Raw genomic sequence first — 9,082 nt, 5'->3', positions numbered from 1 at the left:
CAGGGAACACCTCAGCTGCCCGAGGGCAGCTGTGATGGAACCAAGGGGGCCGTGCGCACCGGGGACCGGGGGCTTCACCGCAACCAAAGCCGGGCGTACCACCTCCAGGGAACACCTCAGCTGCCCGAGGGCAGCTGTGATGGAACCAAGGGGGCCGTGCGCACCGGGGACAGGGGGCTTCACCGCAACCAAAGCCGGGCGTACCACCTCCAGGAAACACCTCAGCTGCCCGAGGGCAGCTGTGATGGAACCAAGGGGGCCGTGCGCACCGGGGACCGGGGCTTCACCGCAACCAAAGCCGGGCGTACCACCTCCAGGGAACACCTCAGCTCCCCGAGGGCAGCTGTGATGGAACCAAGGGGGCCGTGCGCACCGGGGACCGGGGCTTCACCGCAACCAAAGCCGGGCGTACCACCTCCAGGGAACACCTCAGCTCCCCGAGGGCAGCTGTGATGGAACCAAGGGGGCCGTGCGCACCGGGGACCGGGGCTTCACCGCAACCAAAGCCGGGCGTACCACCTCCAGGGAACACCTCAGCTGCCCGAGGGCAGCTGTGATGGAACCAAGGGGGCCGTGCGCACCGGGGACCGGGGCTTCACCGCAACCAAAGCCGGGCGTACCACCTCCAGGGAACACCTCAGCTGCCCGAGGGCAGCTGTGATGGAACCAAGGGGGCCGTGCGCACCGGGGACCGGGGGCTTCACCGCAACCAAAGCCGGGCGTACCACCTCCAGGGAACACCTCAGCTGCCCGAGGGCAGCTGTGATGGAACCAAGGGGGCCGTGCGCACCGGGGACCGGGGCTTCACCGCAACCAAAGCCGGGCGTACCACCTCCAGGAAACACCTCAGCTGCCCGAGGGCAGCTGTGATGGAACCAAGGGGGCCGTGCGCACCGGGGACCGGGGCTTCACCGCAACCAAAGCCGGGCGTACCACCTCCAGGGAACACCTCAGCTGCCCGAGGGCAGCTGTGATGGAACCAAGGGGGCCGTGCGCACCGGGGACCGGGGCTTCACCGCAACCAAAGCCGGGCGTACCACCTCCAGGGAACACCTCAGCTGCCCGAGGGCAGCTGTGATGGAACCAAGGGGGCCGTGCGCACCGGGGACCGGGGCTTCACCGCAACCAAAGCCGGGCGTACCACCTCCAGGGAACACCTCAGCTCCCCGAGGGCAGCTGTGATGGAACCAAGGGGGCCGTGCGCACCACAGCCAGGGCTCAGAGCTCCAGCCAGCACCTCGGACAGCTCCAAGCCGTCCACAGAGCACTGTCTGCAGCCTTTGCCCTGCCCGCCTTCGACCGAGCTTTCACGCAGCTCACAACCGAGCCGGAGATGCCCCAGGCCCTTCAGAAGGACCGAGGAGACACACCGGACCGACCGGAGCCCACAGCCAGGGCTCAGAGCTCCAGCCAGCACCTCGGACAGCTCCAAGCCGTCCACAGAGCACTGTCTGCAGCCTTTGCCCTGCCCGCCTTCGACCGAGCTTTCACGCTTCCAAGGAGCTCAGAACCGAGCCGGAGATGCCCCAGGCCCTTCAGAAGGACCGAGGAGACACACCGGACCGGCCGGAGCCCGCTGCCTTACCGCCCCAGACTTCCAGAGAACCGGAGACAAAATCTGGAAAAAGGGCTTAAAATGCTGGAAAAAAGCCGAAAAAGGGGCCTAAATCCGCCTTACCCTAGCTCCAGTAGACCCCTAGAACCGGCCTGGATCGAAAAACTTTGGCTTTTTCCGCTCCAAGCCCTCTTTCCGAACTCGCTCCTATAATCCCGCCGGTGGGGTTTTTCTCCGTAAGGTCCTGAAATCCTACCTATCGACGGAGCCGGGGTGAAGGGTCGATTTTTTTTTCACGGGCGGCAATGCTTTGGACAAACTTTGAACGGTTATCTCGGCTTCTGTGAACGACTTAAAGACGATTCGACCACACCAGAGTGTTCTCTGGACTCTGGCCTTTCCGGCAATATGCGGCTTTCCCCGGGGAAATGCATTTTTAAAAAATTTTATGGAAGTGGAAAAATCACCGGGGGCCTCCGGGGCGCCGAGGCCGAGGACAGTGAGCCGCTGCGGACACCGCCGGCTGCTTCATGGGCCCTCTCTGGAAGTCCGAAAATTCAACTTTGTCCCAGGATGATGAGAGTGATACAGGCGTGATCGGGGCATTCTCCCGGGCCTATTGATCCTACTTTCGAGGCCGCTGGTGCCCGGGAAAGTGCCTACCCTAACCCTTGGACCAGGGTTTGGGTTTTTGATTTTTAATTCCGCCTGCGGGCGTCCCAGGAACCAGAGAACCACACCAGAGTGTTCTCCGGACTCTGGCCTTTCCGGCAATATGCGGCTTTCCCCGGGGAAATGCATTTTTAAAAAAATTTATGGAAGTGGGAAAAATCACCGGGGCCTCCGGGGCGCCGAGGCCGAGGACAGTGAGCCGCTGCGGATACCGCCGGCTGCTGCATGGGCCCTCTCTGGAAGTCCGAAAATTCAACTTTGTCCCAGGATGATGGGAGTGATACAGGCGTGATCGGGGCATTCTCCCGGGCCTATTGATCCTACTCTCGAGGCCGCTGGTGCCCGGGAAAGTGCCTACCCTAACCCTTGGACCAGGGTTTGGGTTTTTGATTTTTAATTCCGCCTGCGGGCGTCCCAGGAACCAGAGAACCACACCAGAGTGTTCTCCGGACTCTGGCCTTTCCGGCAATATGCGGCTTTCCCCGGGGAAATGCATTTTTAAAAAATTTTATGGAAGTGGGAAAAATCACCGGGGCCTCCGGGGCACCTAGGCCGAGGACAGTGAGCCGCTGCGGACACGGCCGGCTGCTGCATGGGCCCTCTCTGGAAGTCCGAAAATTCAACTTTATCCCAGGATGATGGGAGTGATACAGGCGTGATCGGGGCATTCTCCCGGGCCTATTGATCCTACTCTCGAGGCCGCTGGTGCCCGGGAAAGTGCCTACCCTAACCCTTGGACCAGGGTTTGGGTTTTTGATTTTTAATTCCGCCTGCGGGCGTCCCAGGAACCAGAGAACCACACCGTTTTATTCTCCAGACTCTGGCCTTTCCGGCAACATACGGCTTCCCCCGGAGGAATGCATTTTTAAACATTTTTACGGAAGTCAAAAATCACCCTAGCGGGACGTCGGGGCCCCCCGAGGCGGGCTGTAGCCTGACTTTGCCCCGGCCCTGCTAAGACCCATCCAGGCTGGAGCTCCCTCCTCCTGCTCCCTCCGAACCGCGGGGTCCAGGCTGGCTGGAGCTCCCTCCGAACCGCGGGGTCCAGGCTGGCTGGAGCTCCCTTCGAACCGCGGCATCCCACACTTAAGCACGGATTACACCCACCGACACGCACGGCCCCGGACGGGTCGTGCCCCTGGTAGGGCAAAGAGAAGCAGGTGGTGGTGGTGGTGGTGGTGGTGGTCCTGGTCCCCCCGTCCCCCCCCGTCCCCCCCCCCGCCGGACGTTCGCCCGCAGGACGGGGCTCCCTAACCCGCCTTTTCCCTAACCCTTACCCTTACCCTTACCCTTACCCTAACCCTTACCCTAACCCTTACCCTAACCTTTCCCTAAACCTAACCTTTGACCTTTTCCTAAACCTTACCTTGATCCTTTCTCTTTTCCTGACTTTCTCTAAGCTTCTTTAATATATTTTTTTATTATTTATTTTTAAAAATTTTTTTTAAATATTTTATTTTTTTAAATTAATTAAATTACTTTAAAAACAATATTTGAATCTGAATTCAGTACATTTTTTACATATATAAAAAAATAATAACACATACAAAACCAGAACAAAGTAATTTGAAAAGCACGAACTACAACGTAGGGGGTGGAGCCTCACCAAACAGGAGACTATAAATAGAGGAGAAGCACACTCTCTCCTCACTCATTTGTGAGCCACAGTAGGAGCCACATCAACAGACAGCTTTTCAGTGTGCCTTGCCTGACGAAGACTGAAGACAGTCGAAACGTTGCAGCAGTCGGCACACAAATTCATTTATCTCTTAAAAATTAAAAAAATTTTATGATTTATTATTTTTTTTATTTATTTTTTTTCTTCTTCTTTTTTCTAAAAAATAAAAAAACACAAAAAAATCATAACTAATTAGAAAATAACAATAACATATAGAGACATTATACATAAAATAAATTACTAGTTAACGGAATATTTTTTAAGAAATAAAGCTTAACGGAAAAAATAATAAAAACAAAATATGTGGCAACAGAATGAATGGCAGGTGGTGAGATACAAAAAAAGACACAGGGAGCGTCCCCCTGCCCACACCAATTTTGTTGGAATGGGAAGAGGGAAGGACCGTGCAGCCCCTGTTCCCTTTAGGGAACAGGCTAGAACATTTATCCCTAACCGGCCTGTGCCTCCTTCTTCACATTCCTACAACAACTTTTCAAGACAAAAACAATACAGATCTTATGCATCTGTTGTCCAAGGGACAAACAACAACAACAGACCTTTTAGGTCTTTTCAGAGACATGACAACCGAGTGAGACAACATCAGACTTACCAGAAACCTGATCAAAAATTTGGAGAGACAATCCGGAAGCTACATGCTCTCATAAAGACAGTCCATCATTTGCAGAGCGTAGCTCCACGAGATGATAAGGAGGAACCAAAAATGATCTCCAAAATGGTAGACACATTATCCACAATGATTAAGCCAGCCTTTCCGACAAATGAAACCATGGAAATGATAGTTGGGAATGCTATTAATTGGGGATACACTACTCTGATGGTTTTGGAAGACCATTATGAGAATGTTCTGGAGAATATTCTAAAGGATCTGAAAAAAGATCTTCCAAATGACTGGAAAGGGGCTTTTGTGGTTGCAACCAGATGGGCAAGGAAGAATCTTACCCGCATTAGCCAGGATTCCATTGATTATGCGGAAGCCTTGGTGACAGCAGAAAAACTTCCAAAAAGACGCATAAGTCCTGGAAAAGAGACAGACATTGAGACGACACGAGAACTGCAACAAAGATGTACTGAACATACAGACATTGAAGAAATACCAGCTTCACAACAACCACATGCTGGAAGTAAGGAGATAGCAGTACAGACAGAAAACATAAGAGAACGACAGACTACACAGGTACAAACAAGACCTGAAACACACCATGAAGTTTTGGTGGAATCAACCCCAGAAAGACCTGATCATAGGGTATCGGTTGCGACAAATACAGAAGAGGGGAATGCAGAGACAGGGGATTTGGAAGAGGGAGTAAACATCCAAATGGTTCAACATGATACCCAGCGAGAACAACTCCCTAGAAGGTCTCGAGTGAGGGTTCATAATCCTTGTGAAATACAAGAAGATGACCCTATTTTGAATATTGAGGAGATGCAGCAATCTCAGCCAAGTCAAAAAGGGATGGAAAATTTTCCTAAAATCACTTTTGACTTAATAATGGATGAGACACAACAAGATACCCCAATTCATTCTCAGAGGAGAATTTCCTCAGAAGAAGAGGGTGAAGAACTAGAGTTTTCAACAGAAACTCATAATCATGATGAAGACGAAGAGAGAGACCAGACACAGACACCTATCCCACAATCTGAAAGGAAATTTCGGGTGAACAAACACAGACACACAGACAGAAAGATGACAGAGTGGGAATTGGAGGTGACTAAAAAGTGGTTGATAATAGGAGATTCCAATATTGCAAGAATGCCGGATCATTTTGTGAAAGATTTACAGATGGAAAGCTATCCGGGGGCAAATTTCCGCCATGCCCAAGCAATCTTGGAAAAAGCAGTGACAGAAACTGATAATGTCGAGAAGGTGATTCTTTCATTTGGAATAAACAGTAGGGATCAAAGGGCAAAAGAGACAGCGGTAAAACAAATGCAAGCAGCTCTGAGAACAGCAAAAACGGCATTTCCCTTTGCGGAAATTTGGATTCCGCTCATTAACTTTTCTTCGGACTTGCCTACAAAACAGCAGGGCACTTTACAGATTTTGAATGCCCATATCACCAGGAATATGCCTTTCATTCCACTTTTGGATCGACAACAATTCAAAACTGAAAATGACCATATTCACTGGACAAGGGAGACGGCAACAGAGATGTTACAACATTGGAAAAGGTTTTTAAACTGCTGAACCCTGTAAACCTGGGAAAGGAGGGGAATTGGGTTACTCAACCCTTTTCTTTTCAAAATATAATGATTTTAGCAAAAAATTTTACCCCAACCATAGCCCAAATGAAAATTTTAAACCGAGGATTGACTTTTGTTCCGACAATTAGAAACGAAAAAGATTTCAAAATTAAACTCCAATCAGATATACAAAATTATCATCGAAAAATAAAATTGGCTTTCTATTATAAAAATTCGGATTTTGAGGAAAAGAGACCATTTATGGGCCCTTCTAATTGGTGTCCACCTCATGATAAATTACCACCTATAGTAAATGAATTAATAAAAAAAGATAATGATGATATTAAAAAATATTTGAAACCCTATAAAGAAGAATACAATTTATCAAAAGAGGAGGTTAAAGCAATCAGAGAACTAATGGATAATAAACATATAATTATAAAACCGGCAGATAAAGGAAGTGTTGTAGTGATTTTAAGCAGAGAACAGTATATTAAAGAGGTATATAGACAATTAGATAATAAACTTTATTATAAGAAACTTGAACAACCCATGTATTTAAATACGATCCCTTTAATTCATGAAATTTTAGAAAAATTACATAAAGATAGATTTATTAATGCGAAGCAGAAAAATACCTTAAAGGGTGATATTACACCGAGACCAAGAAGGTTTTACATCCTGCCAAAAATTCATAAAGATTCAAAAACCTGGACCATACCAAATGAGCTACCACCAGGTCGGCCAATAGTGTCGGATTGTGGCAGTGAATCATATAAGACGGCGGAATTCATTGACTACTTTTTAAATCCTCTTTCCATAAAACACCCATCTTATATTAGAGATACATATCATTTTATAAATTTAGTAAAAAATCTTAAAATTCCAAAAAATTCATCTTTGTTTACTATGGATATAGAAAATTTATATACCAATATAGATATTGAAGCAGGTATCACTTGTGTTAAAAACATATTTCAAAAATACCATGACCCTAATAGGCCAGATAAAGCCATTTTAGAATTATTAGAAATTAATTTAAGGAGGAACGATTTTGAATTCAATGGGGAATATTTTTTGCAAATTAAAGGGACGGCTATGGGGAAGAAATTCGCTCCGGCATACGCCAATATTTTTATGGCAAATTGGGAACAGGAAGCACTCCAAAAATGTTTGAAGAAACCGTTGTTTTATTTAAGATATCTTGATGATATTTGGGGAATTTGGCCTTTCACTATGGAGGAATTTGAGGAATTTGTAGAAATTTTAAATGCACATGATCCATCAATTAAATTAAAGTATGAAATTGATGAAAAATCTATTAATTTTTTGGACACAACAATTTATAAAGGGGAGAATTTTATAAAAAACCAAAAATTAGATATTAAAGTTTTTTTTAAAGAGACAGACACCCATGCATTATTGTATAAAACTAGTTTTCATCCAAAACATACTTTTAAAGGTTTAATAAAATCACAATTGATTAGATTTCAAAGAATTTGCACTAAAAATGAAGATTTCATAATTGCAGTAAAAACACTTTTTAAATCATTAAAACAAAGAGGTTATTCCAGAACATTTTTAAGACACTGTTTTAAGACATTTGAGGAAAAAGGACAGAAAAAACAAAAAGGTATTATTCCAATTATAACACAATATTCAACAGTAAATAAACAAATAAATTATATTTTGAAAAATAATTACAGAAAAATCATTGAGGAACGGCAACTATTAAAAGATTTCAATATTATTTCTGCATATAGGAGAAATAAAAATTTAAAGGATATCCTAGTGAGAGCAAAACTCCAACCGATACAAGAAAATAAGCAGAAAAAATTATTGGAAAATATATTTAAAAGTATAAATTATGTTAAAAATCAAACGGACGGGAGAATATTTAAAATTACTCAGAGTTTTAATCCCTTAACTAAAAATTGTGTGTACATAATAATTTGTTCAAAATGTGGAAAACAATATGTGGGTGAAACAAAAAATTCATTAGCAACAAGAATTTGGCAACACAAATATAACATTATACACAAAAAAGAAGCAGAAACAGATTTGGTTAAACATTTTATTAATCATGATTGGACTTCATTAAGGATTTCAGGCCTTCAAAGTAACATAATATGGAAGGACATAGAAAGAAAAAAATGGGAAAGACGTTGGATCTATTGGCTGAACACAAAGAGCCCAAACGGTTTAAATAAAAAATAAAAAATGAAAAGTAATAAATACATAACAGAATAACATATAAATGTTTTATAGAAGAACATGTTAAAAAAACAAAGCAATTTTTACCCCAATTCCTTTTCCCTCCTTTCTCTTGACCCTTGATCTTCTCTATACCTAACTTTTCCCTTTTCTTAACCCTTTTCTTAACCCTTAACCTTTGACCTTTCCTAAAACCTAACCTTTAACCCTTGACTTTTCCCTTCCCTTTAACCCTTGATCTTTCCTAACCTTAATCCCTGACCTTTCCCTAAAACCTAACCTTTAACCTTTCCCTAAACCTAACCTTTGACCTTTCCCTAAACCTAACCTTTGACCCTTCCCTAAACCTAACCTTTAACCTTTCCCTAAACCTAACCTTTAACCTTTCCCTAAACCTAACCTTTTACCTTTCCTTAAACCTAACCTTTGACCTTTCCCTAAACCTAACCTTTAACCTTTCCCTAAACCTAACCTTTGACCTTTTCCTAAACCTTACCTTGATCCTTTCTCTTTTCCTGACTTTCTCTAAGCTTCTTTAATATATTTTTTTATTATTTATTTTTAAAAATTTTTTTTAAATATTTTATTCTTTTAAATTAATTAAATTACTTTAAAAACAATATTTGAATCTGAATTCAGTACATTTTTTACATATATAAAAAAATAATAACACATACAAAACCAGAACAAAGTAATTTGAAAAGCACGAACTACAACGTAGGGGGTGGAGCCTCACCAAACAGGAGACTATAAATAGAGGA

Source organism: Xiphophorus hellerii, chromosome 10 (assembly GCF_003331165.1).
Source record: "Xiphophorus hellerii strain 12219 chromosome 10, Xiphophorus_hellerii-4.1, whole genome shotgun sequence".
Classification (NCBI taxonomy): domain Eukaryota; kingdom Metazoa; phylum Chordata; class Actinopteri; order Cyprinodontiformes; family Poeciliidae; genus Xiphophorus; species Xiphophorus hellerii.
The sequence above is the reverse complement of the archived record's forward strand: the minus strand, read 5'-3'. Positions refer to the sequence as shown.